The sequence below is a fragment of the Bactrocera neohumeralis genome, chromosome 6 (assembly GCF_024586455.1).
Source record: "Bactrocera neohumeralis isolate Rockhampton chromosome 6, APGP_CSIRO_Bneo_wtdbg2-racon-allhic-juicebox.fasta_v2, whole genome shotgun sequence".
Lineage (NCBI taxonomy): Eukaryota > Metazoa > Arthropoda > Insecta > Diptera > Tephritidae > Bactrocera > Bactrocera neohumeralis.
Window position 1 is genome coordinate 30,466,138 of NC_065923.1, and position 15,283 is coordinate 30,481,420.

General features: G+C 34.9%; 1 protein-coding gene across 1 annotated transcript in view; it reads left to right on the top strand.

The window, feature by feature from the left end:
* Nucleotides 1-13,016: 13,016 nt before the first annotated feature.
* Nucleotides 13,017-15,283, top strand: part of LOC126762144 (zinc finger protein 865) — a 124,084-nt gene continuing 121,817 nt past the window's right edge. Inside the window, exon 1 of the mRNA XM_050478676.1 lies at nucleotides 13,017-13,704. The gene's annotated coding sequence lies outside the window, so the exon portion shown is untranslated. The remainder of the gene's footprint in view (nucleotides 13,705-15,283) is intronic.

Genomic DNA, 15,283 nt, shown 5'->3' on the forward strand with positions numbered 1-15,283 from the left:
CTGCAAGTTAGGAAAAGGAAGACAGTCGATTTTTTTTGCTTATATGGCGTGGTTGTCGAAAGCTCACCAAGCTCGATTTCAGACAACTGGAAGACCGAATAGACCACGTCCAGCAATGAATATGGGATACTGAAGTCGCCTGACCTTCTCAAGCGATACCGCTTCCTTCCATGGACTCTTGAAAAGTTCCAAAAATGTCCAAAAACCTTCGAGCCAAATTTTGTTCAGCGATAAGGTCCATTTCTGGAAGAACCGGTATGTAAAGAAGCAAAATTTGCTGCATTTGAGACGAAGAACAACCTGAGGAAATTCAAGAGCTGTCATTCCATCCACAAAAAATAACGGTTTGGTGTGGTTTGTGGGCCGGTGGAATCATAGATCCATATTTCTTCAAAAATGATGCCGGTGAGAACCTAACAGTCAATGGCGACCATAACCCTGCCATGATAACCGACTATTTGATGCCTGAATTTAAAGCTCGTAATCTCGGCGACATTTGGTTTCAACAAGACGGCGCCACTTCACACACACCGCATCAATCAATGAATTTATTGTGAGAACACTTCGGCGAGCAAATAATTTCACGTCTTGTCCCGGTCGATTGGCTATCAAGATCGTGTGATATCACACCTTAGACTTTTCCCTGTGGTGATATCAAAAGAAGAAAGAAAAACACCACGCGTGTCATTCGCCGGTTACGAAATGCTCGAACGAGTCATCGAAACTTATACGCAACGGATGGACGATGTGAGGCGCAGCCGTGGACGACATTTGAAATAGATAATCTTTAAATAGTAGGTGCCAAAGTATGTTCTTTCGATTGATAATAAACATTTCCCATTAAATTTAAAGTTTCTGTGTTTTTTCTTAAAAAATGGAATCGAAATGGATCTTCCTTTCTATTTGCGGTAGAAACTGAAGGATGTAAGCCTTGTCGTTGTGTGGAAAAGTTTTTTAATTAGCGCGATTTCGCATCGGTTATTGTCCAAAGCAACGGTGTCATACAAACTTATGTAAATTATTGTCCAAGGCAAGAGTATAATCCTCAAAGTAATTGTTGAGATCCGATCCCAAGATCCGATTACGAAGAGGTAGAGAAAAAAGCAGCTTTGAATCATTTGGTTTGGTTTTTGCTTAAATTTTTTTAGAAAATTTACCAAAGTAATGCATATAACTTTTGTGCCACCAAAACATAGAGACTTCAGCAAATATAAACCGTAATGACTTCTTAAAATAATTCAATTTTTTATAGGACTCGTAGTTTTGCATGAAATCCGTCTAAGCCGTTTTTAATCCATAAATACTTAAACCGATTTTATATTTACTTCCGTTTTTTGCTCAGTCTGCTCTATACTCATGGTTGCAAACCATTAGTGCAGACCATTTGTGCAATCATTGCATTTGAGCCGGAGGTCATCCAGATGTTTAGCCACTGCTACCACGATAAAGTCATCCGCATATGCTGTTGTTTTCACGTTTTTTGGTTGAAGTATTCGTAGCAGTCCGTCGTACATCAAGTTAGCGGTTAGGTCCCCTACCGAGACTTGTGGAACTTCACTCGTGATGGTGTAATAATCCGTGTCAAATACGTCCAAATACTTGGGACAAGTCGTGCTCAACACTGAGTGATCCCTTTTTCAGAGAATGCATCTTGGAGCATTTGTGCATATCTTTACATCGCGTGTCTTCCAGTTCCACAACACGTGCAAAGAGACGACTTATCAGTCCGGTTTCTACATTTTCGTGCCATATGTTTGTCCCAGGTTGAAACACTTAAAACAACGAGGAATAGGCGTATATTCCCGTAGGCGACAGATCGACAACTCTAACTTTACCCCATTTTAATGCAGCTTTATCATCCTAAAGTGCGAAGGCATACAAGAGAAAAGTCTCGAAGATTTCTTCAGTTGTTATAATTCGTCTAGGTTCTTATACACCATTGGGTTATGGATTTCTGGCTGTAACATTACCATTTCACCCACCGCTCCCTCTAAAATGCTTGTAACGTTCCGGCTTTCCTGCCTGCCTGATTTTTTATCAGTAGGTCACCTATCATCATTTTTCGTTTGAACCCAACTCTTCAAGACCGCTGTCGCTTTTTAACTTCTGGATAGTGCCGAAATATGATGCACCCTCCTGTTTAGTTATTATGATGGCGCCCGGTTTCGTTCTTATCTTCAAATGAATCGGTTTTTTTTTCACAACGTCCACCTATTTTTCGCCTGGACTATGTTGATCCATCGTATATTCCTTTACTACTTTCGGGGCCTCACTGGTCGTTGGTTGCACTTTTTCAATAGCTTTTTATGATTTTTTCGTGGTGGATCCCAATGCCTTCAGCAGCCAATTTAACTTATTTATCTCTTTATAAATAGGTGATACTTTTGTTGATTTCTCAACCAGAATTTTTTTCAGTTGATTCTCCGGTTTTTCGGTTTTGTTAAGCAGACTTCATAAACTATTCAGTAGATCGCGAGCTTGGTTGACGTGCCTTTGAACAGCCAGCATTTTTTCCAACTCTTTAATTTCAATACTCAGCTTGTTAAACTAATCAGAAGTTTCTTTATTTTGTGATTTATCTTCACTTTTTTTTGCCTGGGCAGCAGTTTCACCATTAAATGTTAATCCAGCAGCGGTGAATTCCCAATTTCTTCCATTAAGAAGTGTTCTCAAAACTTAAGAATTCCTCCGAAAAGGGATCTCTATTATATTTAATAGTATGGGGCGTCTTTTGGATGAGGGCTTCCATACTATTCTCAGCGACCGTAATTGTACTTAGCCACATATTTCTCTAAGCTTAGTGTTCACTTAAATCGTTCGGATTTCCGGTAAGTCCCGAGACAAAATCTAAACTGCTGACACCGTGAAAAACTTGGATTATTCCGCAAATAATCAAAGAGCGCAAAAAACGACCACTTCACTCCGACACACTACGCACATGCCATTTGCTGTTTGAGTACATACATACATACATATGTATGTGTTAGTGTGTTGTAGGAGCTGCTGTTGAATTGGTGCCACCTACACGCGAATCGGTGCCAAGCGCGCTCGTTCGCTGACAAATCGGCAACGCGGCGCTGAAACGATTCCACAGCGGCGAATGGCGAGAAAAGCGTCGGCAAAGGCCACGAAGTGACAAAGCTACGAGGCTAAATGTGAACAAATCAAAGCAATAGAAAATCGGTTGAAGGGGAGTGTTAGCAGCAACAACAGCAGCAACATGACAGATTTGAAAAAATAACAACAACAAACACTTAGCTTGCATTGCGAAACAGTTGAACGGCGAAATTAACGCGTTGCTGGTGCTAACGTAGGTATGTATGAGTGTGTGTGTATATATGTACATATGTATATACATATGTATGTGCGCACGAGTGCTTGAAACTCCGGCGGCTTTGGCGCTTGTTGGTTGGCGGCTGGCGGTTGGCGGCACCCCACGCTACACCATTTTCAAAGTTTACAGCTTTTCACCGCTTTTTATTTCGTTTTTATTTTTATTTTGCGTTTCAACGTCATTTCATGTTTTTGTTGTTGTACGTTTTTCGGTCTCACACTCAGCTCGGCACTTTTTTGTTTCATTTTTCGTGCTTTCTTCCTTGCGCCCATACGTTTGGCCGGCACGTTGGCGGATTTGTTGTTGTTATTTGTGCTGTTTTATTGCCGCGTTCGCTTGTGTGTCTGTGCCACAACAAATACATGCGCGGCAAGAACAACAAGAGCGCTTGAAAATTTTGTACGAATCGCGTATTCGCGTTTTTTCGTTTCGTTTATTTTTCCCTGCCCACAATTCACCAATACTGGCGCAGCGCCGCACAACAACAACACGCCAAATTATAGCACACACCAAAAACACGAACAAAAACAACGGTGCTATACGCACACATACATTTGAAGTGGTGAGGGCGCATTGGCAGCTGAGCGCGAGCACGACAGCGTGTGAGAGCGGTAAACAAACGACAACAACAGCAACACCAACACCAAGAGCCGCCTAGCTGTTCATGCGTCGGAATTTACAAATGCACTCACACCTTATATGTGCGCGTGTGTGTGTGTTGGGTGAGCGCAGCACGGCGTGGCATGTTGGCTGCCTTCATTCAACTTCTTCGTCCAGTTGGTGGCATGAATCGCACGTGCTTTTGTAAACATTCCAACACAGCTGTGCAGGCACTTAATCGCTCTCTCTCTCGCATGCACTCCAACACTCTTCAAGAGCGCCATAGAACGTCGAGAGCGCAACGTTGACGCATACTTATCAGAATCTCATTGCTGTCGTGTGCAAGTGTGTTGGTGTCGCTCAGATAATTTTAGTTTATTATCCGCAAGATTTATCTGACGAGCGGATAATATTTTGCTACGAGCACTGGTGGGCTCGCAATTTATTTGAAGTGGGCTTTATACTGTCTTGTGGTTGATCAAAGATCGGTTATTTATAAAAACAAAGCAGTAAATAAAAATATGAATTAAATTGTGTAATTAATTGTTATAACGTAGCCCTAGATAAATATGTACATATATATAAGTTGTATAACTAAAATGTAGAAAAGTATTTCAAAAGTTGAACCACTTTCTTTCTTTAATTTTTGAGAATTTTCGTGGTTGATTTCCGGGTTGTGAAAGCAAATACTTAAAAGCATAAGTACAAAATGGCTCGTTACTGCTCTCGAAAAATTATCTGAGCTCCTAAGTCCTAAGTCCATATGCCGAGCACGCTTTTGTCGGGAATCACGTCGATTACTTCAAGGGGTTAGGGGTAGTCAGAGGCACGAAAGAATGAGAATTTTCAGTATTTGCTTTTTGCACTAAATCGTGTTATTTTACAAAAGTAGTAATATGGCATTATTATGGAATGTGTTGACTTGAAGTCACGAAAATTTCAAAAAAAATAACAACAACAACCATAAGTCCTTGGAGATTCATCTAAAATCAATCGGACAAAAAAATTAGTTTTATAAATAGATAAGCTCGGCTCTGATCGAAAGATTTTTTTGTTTTCAAAAATTAACAAAATGGCGGCCTCAGGAAATTTTTTTCAAAATTTTTGCGAAAATATCAACAGTTAAGTGGTCTTAAAAAATCGAAATTTTTGGAAAAAAAATCCTTCGATCAGGTCCGAGTTTATTATGTATTCTAAAAGCCGTATAAATTTCATTAAAATCTACTGAGTTTTTGAGTTACAGTTGTCACCAGTTCAAAAAACATAGTTTTGAGAAAAACGCGTTTAAAGTTTCACCCGAGCGCTTTGAGGTGCCCGAGCTCTCTTTGTTATTTCCCGAATAACTCAAAAAGTAATTATCGGATCAACGTGAAATTTTCAGAGAATATTTTTAAGATATTACACTTAACGAAAATGCTAAAAAAAAATTAATTTTTTGAAAATTCTGACTACCCCTAACCCCTTAAGTGTTGTTTGAAATAATTTCAAAATATTCAAAATTCTAAGATAGAATTTTTTCCGAAACCAAACTAATCTCAAATATTTTTGATAATTTTAAGCCTTTGTTAAATTCAGTGGAACTCTCGCTCTCAACGATGTTGAATAGTCTACGAAATTTATTTCAATGCAGTCTATGTATATTGTCTTTGATGGACTTAACATACATATGTATCTGACTCAGAGAAGATAGATTCTAAAATACTAAAAAATACTAAAAGGTTGATCATAAAGGAAAATATATCACAATTTTATAAAAATTTAATATAAAAGCGCTTCCATTTCTTATTTTATCTCCAAATATTTCAGAAACATTCGGATTGATTTATCCATTCTTATTGTTATATTATCTCTTTTATTTAGTTTTTTTTTTGTTGTTTTTTTATGTAGATTAGTGTATGTCTTATATCACTCCCAAATTAGATCATTCCATTCCATTCAGATGATTGTTGACTTGTTGCATGTCAAACTCATAAACTCGTGTCTCATCGGCAGTTATAACGATCTCCGTGAATATGGAATCGGAATTCGCATGATCAAGCATGTTCTAAGATACCTATTTACGGTACTCTTTTTGAAAAAAATTTTGCTTTACCGGGACGAGTCGAATGAGAAGGCGTTTCATACCCAAAATATCCATCGAAATCATTCGAATGGACTCGCAGAAACAACGAGTTCTCTTGCCATCTCTTTAACACTTGTCTGACGATTTTCAAGCAGCAATCCTTCACTTTTTTAATATTTTCATCAGTTGAAGAGGACGAAGTTCGTCCAAAACGGTGCATAACCTCAACGATCTCTCGATCGCTTTTGAAGGCTTTGTACCACGCGTAGGCTTGTGTTTTTGATAAAACTGAATCACTGTAAGTCTTTACCCACATTCGCAACGATTTCGCACTCGAAATTTGTTAAGAAATGCAAAATTTGAGACAAATTCAATGTTCAATATTTTTATCCATGGTAAAAGTCGCAACGTGCTACTGAGGTGGACCGACTTAAGTATGTAGCTACAGTAAGCAAACTGGTAGACAGATCGCGCTCATAGTTGGCAAAGTAATTAAGAACAGTACTACCAACTTACCAAATTACATTATTTTTAATATCATTTAATCTTGGACTTACAATTTCGGGGTACTTTTTGTCACAATATATTAATATAAATTATTCACCGGAAACTATATATCTTTAATGGCACTGCTTTCATAACGTATAGTTACGTAATCTTGTAAAACTTGAATTAAATATAAATAATTAATTGAGGGAAATAAATTAAACAGGAAAAACTTTGACAGGCATTCGAATATGTATTCGATACTGATAACTACAGTACAAAGTTTGTGTAAATGTCTAGGAATCGAATATTAACCGAAACTTTGAACATTTTCCAGCTGTATATTAAATTCTTATCATATCTGGTACACCAAGTGTTTGTACAGTTATGGGCGGCTAAGATTTTCTTATAATCGAGTACCAATAGAACACTCGCTAAAATTGCATATGTATGCACATATATATAAATGTAAAATAACAATACGAAATTAATTAAAAATGTAACGACTTCAGCCTTTCATACAGTATATTTCAAAGAGAAAAAATTTACATCGATGTAATTTTTTGAATTGTTGTTTTTTAATGTGAGAAACAAAAATCGAAAAAATATTCGTTGTAGAGAGATTAAAAATTTTGAGTTTTAAACCTAGAAAAATATAATAATTGAAATGTAAAATAACAATACGAAATTTTTTTAATAAATTGTTATATTTATAATCATGCTTGTTCTTATTGTCCAAAATGCTTTTCTTAAAAGTGAGAAAAATATTAAAAATTGATTTGTAACGTACTCCAGAAATCTCTATGGCAATCACGTGCGCTTGCGGTTGGTCATTGTAACAGATGCACTTTACATTTCTTTGTCTCGCGTAAACATAGTTTTTTATAGAAAGTATTCAAAGAGAAATGAAATATACTATTCGAGCTTATGCATATCCAAACATCGCCAGAAAAATTATAAAATAAGATTTTTTTAATTGTTCGCGAGTGTTTTTTAATGTGAGAAACAAAAATCGAAAAAATATTCGTTGTAGAGAGATTAAAAATTCATGAAAATTTGAGTATTCAGTTTATGCCTAGAAAAACATAATAGTGTTTGGGGCTGGCTAACACGTATACGTATAAGAAACATTAACTCCTATTAAAGATGCGAGGCGATTTATGAAAATAACAAAGGAGGAAGTACTAATTACTGAAATTATTATTATTTTTATTTTTAGTAAATCAAATAGTTATACGAACTAAAAATTTAAGTTAAAAAAAATCTTTTCTTATAAAAAATTTAAAAGCTTATGTGTCTATCTAATGATATTAAGAAAATATTTGAAAACACACAATTTTGTTAAGTTTGAATAAATATTTGAATATTATATTTAAATTATCATTAATTTATCCACGTTTTTGTATTTTTTTCAATCATCATTAAAATAATAAATATTTAAACAACTGTTCAAGCCTGTATTTAAAGAAAATTTCGTTCGCCTGCATTTTCTGCATACGCGATATACACAACACAATTGTTATTCGCTTGAAAGTGAGCTTTAAAAAACATTCGCTAAAATTATAAATTATTATGTAAAGGAACAACGCAAGCACGATCGCCTTTTCTGGGTTAAGCGAGTTAAGAAATAAATGAGAAAAATGCAGTTTTTCGAAGCGTATGAAGTTAATAATTCGAATTATAACTTGACTGTTACCAGAAATCTCTTAAAACAACAAAAAATAGTCTCCTTTTGACATCTAATTGATTACGAATACTTTCCTAATACTTCGGTACTCACAAAAAATCCAAACAAATTGAGGATATACTAAATAATTAAACAAAAGCAGGCATTTCGTTATTATAAATTTATTTGCAATTTCTTTTTTACTTCTACGAACTTTTCGTTTATGTTACATTCATTCACCTTTTTCCGACTTTCTTTCAGAATATTTTATTCGAAAATTGGCTTGGAAATCCGAAAATCCAGTTACAGAATATAAAAAATGCTGAATTATTGACTATTTATTGAATATTTCAGCACCGAAGATATTAGATTCTTTCAATGTTGTTCCTGTCCTGTCAGATTCTGCTTTACAATAAAGTTATTAAATACCCATTTAAATAAGTTCGCTAAAAGAAAATAATACGAAATCTAATAAGCTTCTCCAAGTGCATATGCACCGACACATATTCATACATATACACATATAATTTGCATCTAATTAAATGGACTAGTATTTGCATTAGCTAATTAAAGCAGCAGAAAAACCGCTTGGCAGCGAGCTCCCACCAACAGCGAGTGCGAAGTGCTTTCGTGTGTTGAAAAAAAAACGAACGCGCGAAAGCAATGCAGCAACTGGAAGTGGGAGGTGCTTTCGAGCACACACAGATGCTGAAACAGCAACAACAACAACACAATTATATAAAACACAAACAAGACACAAACGAATAAAATGCGCGAGTCGCAAGTCTCGTTCTCATTGGCATATCTTTTGCAATTAGAAGAGGCCCACGCAGTTGTAACAACAACAACAATAACAACGCTGACAACAGCAAAAGTCAAAGCAAGCAAACAAACAAAGCGAAGAAAACAACAATCAAGAGTCACGCCAACAGCGCGCAGTGAGGATTGCAATAAAAACAACAACAACAAAAACAAGTAGAGTCATAAACAGCGCACACCAACACTCGAACGCTGCAAATAAGACAGCAAAAAGTCGAATAAGCGAAAATATGGCAAAAAAACTGAAAAAAATGCGAGCAGCGGCGAAATGGAGTGGGAACAGCGACAAATAAAGACGTGAGTGGACAACGACGGAGCTGTGGTGGCGCAGCGCAAAACCAGCTGCGTTGAGTAGGAGGTTGCAACAGTGACAAATCCGTTGCAGTTGTGCGCTTCGCACGTGTTTTTGCATGCAACACCAGAGTAGCGGCAACAAAAACATAAGCAAAAACAAAAAATGCAACAAAACCCGCACAACACCAACGATGGCGAGCAATATGCGGCTACCAAGCAACAACAAACATTTTATCCGTGTAACTGAAAGTATCTGTGTATGGCACAGGCACCAACACAAACGCAGACTAAACGCCAATGAGAGCGCTTTGCATTAAACTTATTTTTAGTGAGAGCGCCAGAGCGCGCGCTCTTCGCTTGCGTGTGTGTGCGGCATATTTCTTGCGCGCGGTGCAGCTATGCTACTCGCTAAGAGTGTGTGTGTGTGTGTTTTGACATGTACGAACATGCGCGGGTGAATGGGCATTTGGCCGTACGTGTGTGTGTGCTTGCGTGTGTTTAACACACATACATGCGCGTTGATCTGCACTCAGCACGGAGCGCGCGCTCACCACACGCACACACACTAACGCGCGCGCCTGGTGTTTGGCTTGTTGACTGCGCTGAGCGCGCTGGCTGTGTAGGTTGTATGCGTGTAGCATTCTATTTAGAAAGGTTGCTAGCGCTTGTGTACGGGGAGCAGCAGCGCGCCGCGCAGTATCGCACCGCTGAGATACATTGCTTGGCTTATAGCGCCAGTATCGGTTCAACGTCAGAACCGTACGCGTCTTATTTCGTAAATAACAGATTTTGAGCGGTGTTGTGTCGTGTCACAACAACAACAATAATAACAAAACAAAATACGTTCCGCACGTCACAAACGGCGGCTAACGCGCCACAAATATTTAGTATATTGATTAGTAGTTAGTTTGCAACAACAAAAATTCGAAAAGAAATCAAAAATTTTAGCTGTGAAGTGCGAAAAAAGGTGAAAAATCGAAGCTGCAAACTGGTCAACAGTGTGTTCCGCCAACGGTAATTTGAGTGCGGGGTTTTGACACCAACTACAACAACAATAAAAACAATAAGAATATACAATCTGCCTGTGGCAAGCTCAAGAAGTGTCTTTACTTAGCTGCCGCTTTTGCTATTGGCGCTTCTGCTATTTACTACAACTGCTGTTTGTTGTTGTTGTCATGCTTGCAACATTCTAATTGTCGCGCTGCAACATTTCTGCTGCTGGCGTTGTCAAACCTACGGTAACTGCCCGTAAGCGCCGCTGCAGTAGCTACCACAACAACAACAAATACAATAACAATTCACGCTGATAGCCAGCCAGCCACTGTGCATTGCTGCCGTTGCCGTCGTCGTCGTCACCGTCATTGTTGCAGCTGTGGCATGCCACAACATCAATATGGATGCTGCTGCTGGCGTACGCTGCCTGTTATTTGTCATTTACAAGTTGACGGTGTTGGTCGCTCACTGGGCTCGCTCGTTGACTGCCTGAATCGCGCTGCGATCAAGACAAAATTGAAGCAAAACAATAACAACAACTGCATTTTCGCGTACAAATTTGCATAGAAAGCTTATGTTACGTTAAAGTAACGGTATGTCAACAACATAGCCTCAGTGCGACATGCAACAGCAAAAGCTAAATCAGCAACAAAGGTGCGTGGCTGCGTGCAAAAGCCACTAAACGCTTGAAATACGCGGCGTGTTGGGTAAAAACATATAGAAACAATAACAACAACTAAGCAAAAAATCTTTGCAAAACATGTCACGCTCAAGTTATGAGCGCAATAAATTATTTTGCGGCAATGACAACGACAACAACAGCAACAGTTTGCAGCAATAGCTGCAACAAATAGCAAAAGCGGCAGCGCAACGGCGCAAGCGAAGCTGGACAGTGAAAATTTGTGCCGAAATTGTTTGAAAATCTTATGCATTACACAAAGAAAAAAGTTAAAAGAAAAATTTAGAAAATCTAAAAAAATAAAAATTCCTTTTTTTCATGCCTTTTGCTACCGAATTGCAGTTTTATGCGCTGTGTGGTGTACTCAAAAGCAAATTTCGCGAGTAAAAATATTTTTTATTTACAAAAGAATGCATAAAATTTAACTAACAGTGCTTAAAAACGAACTCAAGCGAAGCCCTACTTATTTTTAAAGATCTCTGCAAGGGTGTTTGGTGCAAACAACGCGGCAGTGCAGCTGTGCATTTGCTGCTTAAAGGCCGATATTGGTTATATTTTCCCCAGTAAAGTTAAAAAACACACACAAGCAACAACAAACACAATTTGTTATGCCTTTCTAAATTTTTTAACAACAACAAGTGCAACGCGCCGCAAAATTTGTTAAGCAAACAACATGAACTTAACGCTTCACTCGTGGCAACAAGCGGCATAAGCGTTACATTACGTTACAAAAACAACAAAAAGCTAGAGGCACTTCCTGCCAACAGTATACATTACTAGCTCAAGCTTAAGGCATAAATTAAAATTTTTACTACAACAACAAAAAAATATATTTAATAAAAATAAGTCTGCTACTCGCGTTTTAACCTTTTGCTAATCTTACAAATTTTGCAGAAAAGTTACAACAACAAACACTTCAAAATTATTAACTTAAAGAACTACTACTCAAATCTACAACAACAACCACTCACTAGCTAGTTACTAAAATGGAAATTATTACTTTTTAGCTTAGAAACCAATAAAAGAAATTTTTACAAGCTTCAACTAAATATTACAACAATTACAACTAAACTACAACAACTACTAACAACGCTAATGCTTACGCCTATGAACTTCAAATTTCACAACAACAAATACTACTATTTAATAAGCAACTAAAGAGTACCTTTTTTTTAAGTAGACATATAGCAACAATAACAACAACAATAGTGAACAAAATAACTACGGAAACGGAAACTAATTCGGAGAAAATAGCTGAATATATGCAATGATAACGAATCTAGCAAAAACCAGCAACAAAAAGTTGTAAAATTTGGAATTTGCACACCCACTTCGGTGTAAGCTGGAACTGAAGCGGCCCCAAAGTAATTAAAACAATGTGGCAAATAAACTTTGACACACAAGTAAATTAACAGGAGAGAAAAATTTTGTAAAATTTGAAAGTTTACAAAAATATTGTGGAAAAAAATTTGAAAAATTAAGAAAATTTTTGAAAAATTAAAAAAATTATAAAATTACAAAAAATTGTGAATTGTCAGAAAAGCTTTGTGAAAATTAAAAAATGACAAAAAGTTAAAAACTGCAGAAAATTGTGAAAAAATTAAATGACAAAAAATTAAAAACTACTTAAAATTGTGAAATAATCTGAAAAATTTTGTAAAAATTAAAAATTTACAAAAAATTAATCACTACAAAAAATTTGGAAACAATTAAAAATTTACAAGAAACTTTAAAATAATAAAAAAAAATTGTGTAAAAATTAAAATAATTAAAAAATTAATTTCAAATAATTTAAATAATTAAAAATCTTGCCAAACTAAAATTTAAAAGGTGCAGTCAAAAACCTAAAATTTTATTACAATTCAGCTAATGACTTTTTTGTCACTTTTATAGCAGAAATAAAAAATAATAATCATAATAGGAATTACAAATACACGCATAAAAGATAATAAAATTAGAAAAAATCAGAACAAAGTGCATGAGAAGCAATTAAAGTGTCTTAACAATTAAAATAAATAAAAAAAATACAATAATAAAAATTAAAAAAAAAAATTACAAATTTAAAATTACAAAAATTAAAATTACAAATATTAAAAAAAATTCATAACAGCAATAAAAAAGCTGCGCCGTCACGTAAATTTTCTTACTAACAATTCTTAACATAAAATTTGTGCGCAAAAAAGAGAAATTTTTAAACAACAACAACACGCTACTTACTACACACAACGAAGTCAACTAAAAGCTTGCCAGTTTTTTACTGCTAATATTATCTATTATAAAAATAAATACAAATTAAACTTGAAACTTATTGCTGAAATGCTTGCGAATAACGCGCCAAATTAGCATTAAAAGTAAATTTTAAAAAATATTTCTAGATATGTATAGCAATATATAAATATATACAACTACAAAATAGCGCAGTGAGCAACGAATACATTTTGTGATATTTTCAAGCATCCATTCGCTATAAAACAAAAATTATTATTAAAGTAGTGCTTAAAAACAGTGTGACAAAAAAGTGCTGAAACGCTTTGGTATTAAACAAAATTATATTGTCCGAACGAAATGTTGGAAAATTCAATTAACTGGTGATTAGATAATGAAATATTATAATCATTAACGGTGAAAACAAGAAAAAAAGTAGTGAAAAATTTTTGAATACAGCAAAAGCCAACTGCTAAAATATAAAGGAAAAGTGATTTATCAGCCACGGGAAAACTTAACGCGCTTGGATTAAGGCGAAAAGGCAGCCGAATAGCGTAAAAATTAAGGTAGGTGGCATAAAGTATACCAAAAAGTATTTAACAAGAAGAAAACATTAAAAAAATATTATTAAAATAATTTTTGTTATTAACGAAAAGTACTAAAATTATTATTTTTTTTATAAAATTTTAAAATATTTTTTGCATGAAATATGTATGGAAATAAGTTTTTTGTTATAAAAATAATAAAATCTATTTTTTTTAGTAAACAAAAATATGATTTTTTTAATTTTGAAATACGTATATTTTTGTTTTATAAAAACTCAAAATATTTTTTTTAATGTTGAAATAATTTTTTTGTTATAAAAATAATAAAATACTTTTTGCATCAACAAAAATATTAAATATTTTTTCTATAAAATGTTAGAATATATCTCATTATAACATATAAAATGTTTTTTTTTTATAAAAAATTTATTTTTTAGAAAATATAAATTTTCTGTTTTTTCCGAAAAAACAAATTTCGTTTTTTTTTCTTTTAAAATAACAAAAACTATATATGCAATCATTAAAAACAATCTCCTCTCATTGCTTTTGCTCCAGCAGCTTTGTTTGCAAATCACGTCGGTCTTCGTTCGGCCGCATTTTGCCGACGCTAAAATTGAATTTTCCAAAGTTGTTTGCAAAGTGAAGCTGCTCGTTTCAAATATTTTTGTTTGTAATCAAGCACTTCAAAAAATAGTCTATGCGAATCAATGCTAGCTGTTGTTGCAGCTTGCAATGGTAGCCAATAGGATTTGTCTTTACATAAAAAATGTCCAATAGCAGGCTGCAGTCGTAGTTGTTGTTGGTTCTGCTTGATGTAGCGGCATATCTCTATGTTTTATTTGCTTTTTATAATTTTTGAAAACTTTTTTCGCAGAAAATATTGAAAATCTAAAAAAAAAATTGGAAAATTCTACAAAAATAATGTTTCATCAATTTTAATTAGACCTGTGTATATTATAATTATATCCCGATCCGTTGGTAAAATACCACCGTTTTCTTCTTTTTCTTTTGATGATGTTACAAAAATTCAAACTAATAAATCAGGTGGTGTAAACAATTTCGAAAATTTCCCCCTTGGTTATTCATAACACCACGAAGTATTGACGCATTGATTGCTACTAACTTTTCATTCAGTTAATCAAGGTTTTTGTAATATGGCTATAGTTGAACTAGAAATGAGAAATTTTCTCTCGTCGTTATGACGAATTTTCCATAAAAATCTGGAATACATTGAAGCGGTAGTGTTTTATGATAATAAAATCGTTCCAAATAATTTCTCAAGATCGCTAATATGATATTATAGTGCTAACAGTATCAAATTGATTCGAAAAGGTGAAGCTACTTACTTATTTATAGCATGTAAGCTACCTTTTGTGGGCTCTGTTAAGGTTATGTTCAGTCACTTTTGTTAAATCGACTCAATAATGTAAACTAATCGAATATAATTAGTGTTTTACATAAAATTTGTTAAAAACCCTTAAGCCACAGAAAAATTTTCAAGCTAGAATCTGCTCTGCACATGTTTTGTTACGGCTATGTTAGGTGACTGTTGAGAAAATATACTCGGATAAATAAATTAAATGAAAATATGTATTTCAAA